Source organism: Bombina bombina, chromosome 3 (assembly GCF_027579735.1).
Source record: "Bombina bombina isolate aBomBom1 chromosome 3, aBomBom1.pri, whole genome shotgun sequence".
Taxonomy (NCBI): Eukaryota; Metazoa; Chordata; class Amphibia; order Anura; family Bombinatoridae; genus Bombina; species Bombina bombina.
In genome coordinates, this window is record NC_069501.1 from 406,530,237 (window position 1) to 406,544,038 (window position 13,802).

The window sequence follows — 13,802 nt, forward strand, 5'->3', positions numbered from 1 at the left end:
AGATACAAACAAGGGTGAAAAAGGCCTTTTGTAATTTCCACAGATATGTACAAAACATGGAAATGGACTGCACGCTCAAACTGGACTGGTTACACATACCATGTCACTGCAAAATCCACAGCCCTGTGTACTCACCAGCACTCAATGACAGCTGCACAGCATGCAGTGACTCAGGCAGTTATACTGAATCAAGAATGGGTGCAATGCCCATAAGGAAAATTAAAAACAAAACAAAAAAACAACAACCAAGATGGCTAAAGCTGACCTAAAGAAGCCTTAAGTCCAAATGTCAGCTTATATCTGCTTTGAGCACACCTGTTGTGAGGAGCACGAAAAGAAGACTCTTAAAACCCATTTTAATTTATCAGAATCCTCTAAGAAATGCTCTAAGAGTTAGAAGATCATGCCAAGTAAGTAGAAGTCAAAGTTTGAAGATCTGGTTTTGGACCTGTTAATGAAAATAATAATGAGAAGGACTCCAATTCCATCCACAAACTTAAATCCCAGAGTCCGAATATTTCCTTTGGTGATGTGGCAAAGAAATTGTGAGAGATGTGGAACAATCTTCCTGATAAAATATGTTGTTGACTATAAATCCAAAGGAAAAGTTGATGGTGTTAAAGCAGCAGCTGTTAAGTTGGAAGAGGAGAAGGAAGAAGATTAGGAGGAAGAAGATGATGAACAAAAGATGTACATTTTTGATCATGTGAATACATAGAGTAGTGGAACCAGTTAAGATGACATGCTCTTAGGTTTATTTGCAAAACTTGGTTCTGATGACATATTTTCTAAATAATGCTCTTTGGAATTGCCACTTGCTTATATTATGTAGCAATGTAAAATTATCGCTATGAAACTATAAAGGTTGTACATATTTCCCATCATTGTCAATAAGGTACTCTAGTTTTCTCCCCACTCCTCACCACACTTTGTTGTTGATGTAACAAAATATTTAAAAGTTGTTTCAATCATTTATTTTGTTTAATGTTATGTGTTTCAAAATGGTTATTGATGAAAAACCCTGGGTTATGAACTGTACATATCTATTCTGTAAAAGCAACAACATTTTTTTATTATGGTGCATTTTTTTGGAGCTGTTGGTACCTAAGGGTTTGTCATTCTAGCCAAAGGAATTCACATGGATTTCAGATGACACCACAATTGGGGTCAATGTCAGGGTCCTTACCACCAGCTTGCCATGGTGAATGCGGAGCTCCCGGCAGTCCATCTCGGCATCCTACGTGGAGGACGCTGAGACCGGTCTGTCTAGCACCTGCGGCTGCAATGCTCTAGGTACACGTGGACGCACGCTGCCTAGATTTAAAGGGTCAGTCACTCACTAATTGTAGGAACTCCCACCTGGAGGGTGCAGGTGTGGGAGCCCCTATAAAAGCCTTCTCAGTACATCACTCTGGACTGAGCTATTTAAGTCCTTCCTTGCTGGTTCCTGCTCATGAGTCTAGCATACCTGAGTTTCTGTATTTACCTACCATGTTCCTGAAGCTAAGTATCCCTGCTGTGATACCTGTGTATGCTTACGTTGCTTCTGAGATCGAGCACCTCTGCTGTGATACCTGTGTATACTTACCTTGCTTCTAAATACCAAGCACCTCTGCTGAGATACTTGTGTATGCTTACCTTGCTCCTGCAACCAAGCATCTCCTCTGTGTTATACCTGTGTATGCTTAACTTGTTCCCGAAACCAAGTATCTCTGCTTTGATACCTGTGTATGCTTACCTTGCTTCTGAAACCAAGCATCTTTGCTGTGATACCTGTGTATGCTTACCTTGCTCCTGAAACTAAGCATCTCTGTCGTGATACATGAGTATGCTTACCTTGCTCCTGAATCCAAGCATCCCTGTTGTGATACCTGCATATGCTTACCTGTACTCTGAAAAACTAACCAGGATTCCTAATAATCTTTTTCACAAGTGTGTCAGTTGTTGTCACCTGGACATTTAAAAGAGACCTCATCAACAGTACCCGCTGGGTAGTCTGTGCTTGTTGTGAGACTTGTGCTTGAAGTGTTGTTTTTCTTCTCTCAAACATTGTCAATTATATTTTTTTGCTAAATACTTCTTATTTGATTATCTTCAGGTTGGATTATGACCTTACATTGCTTTACCTGTTGTTTCATTGCATTACTTCTGTAAAGTTTGTTCAAGGAAAGACTTACTTTGTTCTGTTTTTCCATTCCTGTATACTGAGTTCCACACACCTCCCTTTACCCTCACAGTCAATTAGCCTAAAGTTGTGTTTCTGTATATAGTGAGTACATTCTGCCATTAGTTGGCATCATAAATGTATGGATTTGTTTTTTAGTTACGTGCGTTTTTTTTTTTTTTAACTTCAGTCTGTAGACACTTTTTCACTGACTAAAATGAAAAAAGAATGCAGAAAAATATTCTGTACTTAAATGTACGTGTTTTTTTGTTTTGTTTTTTTTGTTTAGAATGCTGAAATATTTTTTGAAGCAAAATAAAACAATATTTTGGAAACCTTAACAAAGTAAATACAAAATAAAAGTAATACTAGAATTTTTATGTTTAAAGGATTACTTTCTGTTATAATTTTTAAGCCAAACAACTAACATATTAAAGTTAATAAACATTAATTAAAACCTACTGACCTATATTTTCTCCAAAACGAAGTTTCATAACGTTCTAAAAGTTATATCTTTTATTTGCCGATGATGTCACATTATCCTGCCCACTATTTTCAGCACTGCGTGTTCAAAATACTTAACCCCTTAATGACCGCAGCACTTTTCCATTTTCTGTCCGTTTGGGACCAAGGCTATTTTTACATTTCTGCGGTGTTTGTGTTTAGCTGTAATTTTCCTCTTACTCATTTACTGTACCCACACATATTATATACCGTTTTTCTCGCCATTAAATGGACTTTCTAAAGATACCATTATTTTCATCATATCTTATAATTTACTATAAAAAATGTTATAAAATATGAGGAAAAAATTGAAAAAAACACACTTTTTTAACTTTGACCCTCAAAATCTCCTACACTTCAACAACTACCAAAAAACTCCCATGCTAAATAGTTTCTAAATTTTGTCCTGAGTTTAGAAATACTCAATGTTTACATGTTCTTTGCTTTTTTTGCAAGTTATAGGGCAATAAGTACAAGTAGCACTTTGCTATTTCCAAAAATTTTTTAAAAAAATTAGCGATAGTTACATTGGAACACTGATATCTGTCAGGAATCCCTGATTAACCCTTCACATATATATATTTTTTAAAAGAACACAACCTAAGGTATTAAACATGGGGTATTTTGACTCTTTCCATCTTTAGTTTGGGGCCTATTGTAAACCCCACTTTTATTTATTGCCATGAATGTGCATATTTTTGAAATGTTGACACCCCAAGGTATTGTATATGGTGTGCTTTGATGCATTTGAAGTAACTGTTTTAGCTAAAAAAATTGGAGAAAGTGTATGGTGGCATTTTTTCAATTTTCATTTTTACACACACATTGCTTTTTGACTATGATTTAGGAGAGACTGTTGTAAGTTAGTGCAAAAAAATACTTCAGGTTGTTTTCTGCTAGGCACCCTGAGTACACCTATGCCCCCCATGCATAGGTTTGCCAGGATTTTGGGAAGGTTATGTTACAATTTTATGACTTGTGATTTTAGTTATTAAGTGAGAGTATTTCTTCTGATAGGCCTATCTTTAGTTTGGGGCCTATTGTAAACCCCACTTTTATTTATTGCCATGAATGTGCATATTTTTGAAATGTTGACACCCCAAGGTATTGTATATGGTGTGCTTTGATGCATTTGAAGTAACTGTTTTAGCTAAAAAAATTGGAGAAAGTGTATGGTGGCATTTTTTCAATTTTCATTTTTACACACACATTGCTTTTTGACTATGATTTAGGAGAGACTGTTGTAAGTTAGTGCAAAAAAAATACTACAGGTTGTTTTCTGCTAGGCACCCTGAGTACACCTATGTCCCCATGCATAGGTTTGACAGGGGTTTTTGTAAAAAAAAAAAAAAGAACAGCCCCATTTTAGAAAAAAAAATATATTAGTGAAATGTAAAAATCTGGCACATTAAAAGTAAAAAAATAACAAAAAATTTAACAGTAAACATAACAAAAAAAAAATAACAGCAAATTTATTTATTTTTTAAAAATTGACCATTGTATGGTACCGCTTGAAGCAGTCCCCAATGCAGAGTCCAGGCTGTCCAGGGCAATCAGGACAGTGATATACAGTGTCCCTTCTCTGCCCCCTCTTGGTACAGACTCTGCATTTTTTTTGTGGTCTCTGCTTTGCGGCAGTAGGGGGGATTTTAAAAATAAAATGAGTAGCCCCAACTCTGCTCTCTCCCATCACCGCTCGGGGAGCAGGTGCATCATGGTACAAAATCCCCGAAATGATCTGGAGCTGAAATTGTAAAAAAGTCAGTTTCATTCCGGGGTTTGCTTTTTTGAACAACAAAAAAGCGTTGTGGGTTGCAATCTGCATTAGGTAAATTGCAACCTTTTTGTACCAGGCCCTTGTCTTCCACATAATTAGGTAGGGCTGCAGCAGCTGATCTGCCAGATCAACCCCACCCATATGTCTGTTATAAGACTTGATGCACACTGGCTTCCTTATGATCTCAGCTCTGCCACGTACAGAGACCGCCACCGTCCTCTCTGTGTGGATGGTGGTAAGAAGGTATACATCCTTCTTGTCTCTGTACTTCAGTGCCAACAGCTCCTCTTGGCGCAGAGCAGAGGTCTCCCCCCTTCGTAGCCGGGTGCGTACAAGTTGTCCTGGGAAACCTTTGCGGTTCTTTTTAATAGTACCGCAAGCTACTGTATCAAAGCAATACAGTAGCTTGAACAAAAGGACACTTGTATAAAAATTGTCTAAGTACAAGTGATACCCTTTGTTCATTAGGGGTAATATCAGGTCCCAGACAATCTTGCCAGTGGTTCCCATATGTTCTGGGCAACCTGGAGGGTCAAGGTGGCTATCCTTTCCCTCATACACCCGGAAGGCCTGAGTATACCCAGTCTTGCTCTCACAGAGCTTATACACCTTTACCCCATACCTGGAGCGCTTGGAAGGAATATACTGCTTGAATCCCAGCCTTCCCTTATACTTCATCAGGGATTCATCAACGCATATATTCCTTCCAGGTGTATAAGCCTCTGCAAACCTGGCAGAAAAGTGGGTAATCAGGGGGCGGATTTTATACAGCCTGTCAAATTGGGGATGCTCCCTAGGGGGGCACAGGCTGTTGTCGCTGAAGTGCATGAAATGAAGAATCATTTCATATCTCTGCCTCGACATACTCTGGGAGAAAATGGGGGTAGAGCAGATGGGGCTACTGCTCCAGTAGGAGCGAACGGAGGGTTTCTTTATGATGCCCATCAGCATAGTCAATGCCCAGAATTTTTTAAATTCTGGCACATTGATGGGGGCCCATTGCTGCTTTGCCAAATATGTTTCAGGCTTTGCAGCACGGTACTGATGGGCATATAAATTAGTTTGGGCGACAATGTTCCCCAATACATCATCACCCAGAAACACCTCCAGAAACTGTTGGGGGCTAAAACCTGCCACATCTATATTTATGCCAGCATTTGCTGTGAAGGGTGGGATATCTGGCCTCTGGAGATGAGGCGTTACCCACTCTTCAGCGGCAATGGCAGCAACACGCCTCCTTCTAGCAGGGGGGCTAGCAGGGGGGCTGGCAGGGGGGCTAGCAGCCACAGATACATCACTATCAGTTGAGACTGCATCTAATGATGTATCTGAGCATATGGCAGGGTCAAAATTGGGGTCTGAGTCAGACATAGAGGCATCTGACTCTGACGCAAGGATGGCATACGCCTCCTCAACACTATATCTTTTCTGTGACATTTTTGTATCTGTCACAGAAAACCAAAATTAATTAATTAACTAAATGGCCTTTGGGTTTTTTTAAAAAAAAGTACAGCTATGCTAATGCCAGTGATTTATAGCGATCACTGGCAAGCTAGGGGTTAAATACTCTTTAAATTAAATTAACTAAATGGCCTTTGGGTTTTTTTAAAAAAAAGTACAGCTATGCTAATGCCAGTGATTTATAGCGATCACTGGCAAGCTAGGGGTTAAATACTCTTTAAATTAAATTAACTAAATGGCCTTTGGGTTTTTTTAAAAAAAAGTACAGCTATGCTAATGCCAGTGATTTATAGCGATCACTGGCAAGCTAGGGGTTAAATACTCTTTAAATTAAATTAACTAAATGGCCTTTGGGTTTTTTTAAAAAAAAGTACAGCTATGCTAATGCCAGTGATTTATAGCGATCACTGGCAAGCTAGGGGTTAAATACTCTTTAAATTAAATTAAATTAGCTAAATGGCTCTGAAAGGAGCCTTTGGGTTTTTAAAAAATGACAACAACAAAAATTAACCCCTAAAAAAATGCACAGACAGCAAAAATGTACAGCTATGCTAATGCCAGTGATTTATAGCGATCACTGGCAAGCTAGGGGTTAAATACTCTTTAAATTAAATTAAATTAGCTAAATGGCTCTGAAAGGAGCCTTTGGGTTTTTAAAAAATTACAACAACAAAAATTAACCCCTAAAAAAATGCACAGACAGCAAAAAAGTACAGCTATGCTAATGCCAGTGATGTATAGCGATCACTGGCAAGCTAGGGGTTAAATACTATTTAAATTAAATTAAATTAGCTAAATGGCTCTGAAAGGAGCGTTTAGGTTTTTAAAAAATTACAACAACAAAAATTAACCCCTAAAAAATGCACAGACAGCAAAAAAGTACAGCTATGCTAATGCCAGTGATGTATAGCGATCACTGGCAAGCTAGGGGTTAAATAGTCTTTAAATTAAATTAAATTAGCTAAATGGCTCTGAAAGGAGCCTTTGAGTTTTTAAAAAAAAATACAACAACAAAAATTAACCCCTAAAAAAATGCACAGACAGCAAAAAAAAGTGCAGCTGTGCTACTGCCAGTGATTTATAGTGATCACTGGCAAGCTAGGGGTTAATGGCTCTGAAAAGAGCCTTTGGATTTAAATTTTTTTAACAAATAAAAGAAATAAATCTCTCTCTGCTAAAATACAGGTCTCTCTCTTTCTCCAACAAAATGGCAAGTGAGGAGAGGGAGGGAGATCCACACTGATCAGAGTCAATATTTACAAATATTGACATGATCAGACAAATGGGGTATTTTATTATTATTATTTTTTTTTTCTAAGAAGGCTCAGATTGGGTGACCCTAGCTTGCCCCTATGGTGAGACAGGCTAGGGACACCCCCAGATGCCCCATGATGCACCGGGCATCGCCATTTTGGAAGCCTCATGGGGGAGGGGGGGGCGCTATATGTGGGGCTTTTTTATTTTATATTTTATTTATTTTTTCCCATTTTTTATTTTATTTATATACTAACTAAGTGCCTCGACCCACCGAGGCACTTAGCACACTAGCAGAGCATCGGAAGCGTGTCCGATCGCTTCCGATGCTCTGCTGCACTGCCGGGCTCCACGTGGAGCAAAACCGGAAGTGATCACTCAAGGGGGAGTGATCGCTCCGGTCCCGGCACTCCGTAACAGCACTGCAGGGATGCCCAGACATCGAGGCATCCCTGCAGTACTGTAATAGTGCCTGGAAGCGATCTTGATCGCTTCCAGCACTCACTTTAGCCGAGGACGTGCAGGGTACGTCGTCAGGCGTTAACTGCCTTTTTTTTTCAGACGTACCCTGCACGTCCTCGGTCACTAAGGGGTTAAACCAATCACTTTGTGTTTAGAGCGCCATTTTGAAACCTAGGTATTGTAAACGGATTGGTACAGAGCAAAGGATACCCACGGAGTGGGTTTGGAAAACAATTAAATTTGCAGACAAGATTTCTGATATACGGTAGAGATATGTTAATGAAATGCTATTGATAAAAAGCGTATTTGGGGTAGTTAGTTAGTAACAGGCATAGAAAATATTTACTTACAGTGGCCCTTTAACCTAAATATTTTACTCATCAAAATAGCTACATTTTGTTTATAACAACTGAACACACTTGTGACAATTGTTCTACAATGGAAATCAAATATTATTTATAACATTCTTCCAAATACTGTTGCAGAAATTCTAACAAATATGTTGCCCTTTTAGGTTGCTTTGCTTACACCCATTCAGTCCCGTTCATCCTTGTGCTGGCAATTTCATGATTTAAAACTCAATGTATTGCACTTTTCTTTTAAGGTAGTTCTGACAAAGCCTGGAAATATGTTAAGGGTCATTATCTTGCTGTAGAATTAACCCCTGACCAACTAGGCATATACTAGTGGGTATTTAGGGCCGGAATGGGAATAAAAAGCAGCCCTGGAAAAATATGAATTCCAGACCTATTTTCTGTTGAGTCGGTAGAATGCACATGCCCCATTTTTCTCAAAGGGCATTACTGGGACACTGCTTCCTCAATATTTTTTTCAGAATTAAATTATTTTACTTTGTATTAAATAAAAATCTCAGATTGATGTTATATAACAACCCTACAACCCAAAATGCATCCATTAATAACCCCTTTAAATTGTATCTTCCCAGCCACAGATGCTGCAGCCCACCGGGAAATCTCCTGGTATCCTAGTAGGCCAATCTGGCCCTGAGGGTATTGCATGGTCCTTCAAAATGCTGTGGTACTTACCTGGTTAAGGGCATCACTCTGTGTACAATAGCTGCAAACCATCACTCTTCCTGCTCCATGTTTGATAGTTGGTGTTACACAGTGAGCAACTATCCTTTCTTACACTCTATGCCATACAAAAGCTTATATTTCACTGGAAACTGGAAAAATTGAGGCATTCTAAAATTTTTGACTTGTAGTGTTTGTTTATATATATATATATAACTACTATCATGTGCTGTACACAGTATTACACTGTTGTACTGAAAATGCAGATGGCAAAAACTTTTCTGCAAATCTTTTGTTTTCAGCTAAGAAGCCTGTAGAACAACTTCCTCACTAGTGGTCACATGATCACTTAAAACAGGTGCTAATGTGATGTTTAGCAGAGATTGATTCACAATCCCAAAAACAGAACAACTGTTTGTGGTAAAATCAGTATAAACAAGACTTAGGGGTTGATTTATCAGGCTCCGTATGGAGCTTGATGTCCCTGTTTCAGCGCAAGCCTTCAGGCTCGCCGGAAATAGAAGTTATGAAGCAGCGGTCTAAAGACTGTTGCTCCATAACTTATCTACCTGCTCTGAGGCCGCGGACAGAAATCAAACATATCAAATACGATCGGGTTGATTGACACCCCCTGCTAGCGGTCAATCTCTGCAGGGGGCGGCTTTGCACCAGCAGTTCACAAGAACTGTTGGTGCAATGACAAATGCCAACAGCGTATGCTGTCAGCATTTATCGATGTGCAGCAGACATGATACATGTCCGCTCACACTATGATAAATATACCCCCTAACCTTAATCAAAATCTGACTCAAGGAAGAGATTTAAAAATAAATAAAGAACAATATGTGAACACAATTGCCTTAAAGGGAGAGTCTAGTCAAAATTAAACTTGATTTAGATAGGGCATGTACTTTTAAACAACTTTCCAATTTACTTTTATCATCACATTTGCTTTGTTCTCTTGGTATTCTTAGTTGAAAGCTAAACCTAGGTAGTCTCACATGCTAATTTCAAAGCCCTTGAAGGCTGCCTCTTATCTGAATGCATTTGACAGTTTTTCACAGCTAGAGGGTGCTAGTTCATGTGTGCCATATAGATAACATTGTGCTCACATCGTGGAGTTACTTATGAGAGGGCACTGATTGGCTAAAATGCAAGTCTGTCAAAAGAACTGAAATATGGGGGCAGTCTGCAGAGGCTTAGATGCAAGGTAATCACAGAGGTAAAATTATATTAATATAACCGTATTTGTTATGCAAAACTGGAGAAATAAAGAGATTATCTTTTTAAACTATACAAATTCTGCAGTAGACTGTCCCTTTAATGGTATTACCATGAAGACATCTAGTAGTTAATTTGCCTTAAATTGTGTTAGCAAAATCATGATTGTCTTGCAGTTTCTTATCTGATAATCTCTATTGAATGTGAAATGACTCAACAGAGAAGGGACTTAAAATAATAAAAACGTATTTAATGCACTCTATTTAGTGCAGAAATATCTATATTAAATGCCCTTCCATGTCCCTTTTTATTTTGGTTTCATGGTATGAAAAATATTGTCACTTTAGTTTGTATGACAACCCCATAGAAAAAGTGCTTTAGTATCGATTTCTTTCACAGAGTGAGTTATTTAATCAGCAGTTTTAAAGGTCTGTGTGGTTTCTTTGTCTGCTGGGTGTGCACTTCTGGCCTGTAATTTTGGAGAAGTGATCTTTTTATAACATAATAATGAAAAATATTTGTAGTTGCATTGATGACAGACACAATTAACAATTAAAGGATCAGCAAACACCTTGGTTAAGATTACAAGTGGAGCACTATTGATAATGCGTGATGCACTATCAATTTTTTACGGCCCATACTAGGATTAGCGTGCAGTCTGGTGTTATGCTATTATGGTAAAATAGAATAACCAGAGAATGTTTAGTGCAGCTAACATTTCTTTAGTGTGACCTATCTTTAAATTTTACACATGTAAAATATATTAATTACTTTCCCAGTCAAACATCTTATTTATATACTATATCTATTCTAAAACACTTTATATAAATAATAAACTTTTTTTTACATTTAATATATATATGCCACTCGCTTTATTTGGAGGAGCCAATCCAGACTTGAGTCTGTTACAGCCAATTAGGGAAAATATGTATCAGGATTAGCTTTTAGAAGTCATCTAAAGGTGAGGTGGGTATTGTTTAAAGGGACAGTTCACCCAAAAATGTTCTCCCATTTAAATAGTTCCCAATGTTCCATTTTACCTGCTGGAGTGTATTAAAATATTTACCAGTAGCTCCTTTACCCCTATTTTTGCCATTGAAATAGCTGATTTAGCTTCTGGTTTCCCAACCTATACTTCATATACACAAATAAACCTGAAAATGCAATATCCCATACATTTTATACTCTGCAGCTGGCATAGCAAGTCATTTAAAATACATTCATATAAAAACAATTTTACAGTGTATTGTCCCTTTAAGTATTTATTACCGCAAAATATTATTTATGGAAATGCATATTTAAAAGGACAAAAAAGTTTCAGATCATTTTATTGTTAAAAAAAATTCCCTTTTTCCCGTGTATTTAGCACCTCCAAAGGGTTCAAAAACACAGTTAAATCTGTGGACTTTCTTTAAAAGTTGTCACTCATGTGATGTTCTCCAAAAAGATATGTCAGAGCAATATGGACCTTCACAGAGAGTTTTACCTTGATAGCTGAGTGTCTTGCTAAAGGTGCAAACTACATTTTGGTATGTAAAGGTAAAAACTTGTATTAATAGTATGCATCAAAATTTGTATTTAACAAAAATGTTAATTTACAATAAGCTGTTCTTTTTTTAACTTTCATGGCAAAAAAAATTGTACTTAACGTAAGCGGTAAAACTTGTGTTTTACATACAGTGTAACTTCCGAAAACAATATTCTGCCTATTCCCACATATTTAAGAAACTGTTTCTTTTTCCTCTCCACCACCTCAGAGGTAGCGTGATCAATCACCCCAACACTCGCTCGTTTGGGTGATTGACAAGTCCTGCTCTCACGCAATTGGTTACTTAGGAGCAGGGGGCGGCAAAGCACAAGAAACCTCTTGTGCAATGTTACATTTTGCCATTCAATGCAGCATCGCAAGTGGTGAGGTGATTGCAGGTTGATAGGTTCACTACTTGTAAACCAGTCCACCCACAAGGATGATACATTTTGCCCTAAATCGTAATCAAGAGGTCAGATTTCCAAGGTTTTCTTATATTTGTAAAAAAACAAACAAGTCTTTTTACCTTGACCAGTGGGCTTGAGTAATATGAAACTTTCTTGTTGTTTTAAAACACACTATGCACTCATTAAACTAAAGAAAAATATATGTTTGTGAAACTACAAATTAATGGAAGTTAAAGTGAATGTAAATTTTCCAACAATTGAAGGTCCCTAATACCTCCATAACACATGCTGACTCAAACCACGATATTTTTTTAATAAAATTTAAATTATTAATAATATATTTTTTACACCAAACTTAGCTCCGTTTTGTTGATCAACTCCTCCCATCTGGCACTTCCTTGATTTGCAGCCTGTGACGTATAGAGTGGTCCCACCCGCTCTATTACGTACCTCTGAAGCGCGTCCCCGCGGAGTACTTAATTTGCGCATGCATGCAGAACTTGGTGTGTTAATCTGCGCATGCGTTCCTGATTCCATGCGTGTGTCGTGGACGCGCGCATGCGTGTGTCGTGGATGCACTATGTTTCGGAATCCCTCTTGTACTTATGCATGCGCAGAAGCAGCGCATGACGTTTTACAAAAGGGGTTGAACGTCACGGGGTAGGGAAGAGGATTGGAATAAACAATTGTCAATCAAGTAGAAAATGAGTGACAAAATGGCGGGCGGAGGAATTGCGGCTCCGAAAAATTAGGTAAAAAAGTATATATTTGGATTCTGAATGAAAATAGAAAAAAATAATTAATTAAAGTCCTCCTGATTTATTGCCCTTGATAATATGAGGATAAGTGATACTGTTGACTTTAAATTCACTTTAAAGTACGTTGAAAATAATAAAATATAATTTTGTGATAGTAAAGTACAAATTACATTTTCATGTCTCAGATTAAGCATGAACTTTTTAAATTTGATTCTATTATCAAATTTGTTTAGTTATTTTGGTTCTTTAGGCTCAGGAGTAGCAGTGCAATACTGGGAGATAGCTGAACACATCTAGTGAGCCAATAACAAGAAGTATATATGTGTAGCCACCAATCACCAGCTTTCTCCCATCAGTCCATTGCTGCTCCTACGCCTACCTAGGTATGTTCTTCAAAAAAGAATACCAAGAGATCAAAATACATTTGATAATAGAAGTCAATTGGAAAGTTAAGAAGCAGGCCCCTAATCTGTTTCCATGCAGACCATGGCTGATGATTGGTGGATAAGTATGTTGCTTCTGCCTGTATTCTTCTCAGGAGTGGCAGTGCGCTGCTTTTGGACTTTAATAATATAACAGTTCCTCAAAAAATATTAAAATTAAGAAGTGTATTTGCAAAGGGAATGTCCCTTGTAAATTGTTCAGACATTTTTAACATATATGGTCAAATCTTGGTCAGTTGCATTATCTACGAATAAATATTAAAAACATCAATGGAAATCTTACAGTCTGTTAATTTATATCAGGACTAGGGATGGGTGAATGTGTTTATATTCGAATTCGAATGTTAGAACAAATGTTATTGCAAAAATTCGATTTACATAATCGAATGTTGATAAGGATTATTGTTAAAAATTCTATTTTTGAATGTTGTCTATACTTTTCGAATGTTAATTCTGAATTCGAATATCACAGTTGAATTTGAATGTCACATACGTATTTGAATATTACATTTATAAAACACAGTTGTAGACTAGAAATACTATTTCAAATTCAAATGCTACATTCGAATGTGACATTCAAATTCAAATATTACATTTATACAACACAGTTGTAGACTAGAAATACTATTTAGAATTCTAATGTGACATTCAAATTTGAATGTAGCATTCAAATTTGAATATTACATTTATTAAACACAGTTGTAGACTAGAAATACTATTTTGAATTTGAATGTCACATTCAAATTCGAATATTACATTTATAAAACACAGCATTACACTATAAATACT

The 13,802-nt window shown here is 37.3% G+C and overlaps 1 pseudogene; it reads left to right on the forward strand.

Moving 5' to 3' along the window:
- The first annotated feature begins 250 nt into the window (after nucleotides 1–250).
- LOC128652365 (high mobility group protein B3-like) lies at nucleotides 251–718 on the forward strand (annotated as a pseudogene).
- The last annotated feature ends 13,084 nt before the right edge of the window (nucleotides 719–13,802 follow it).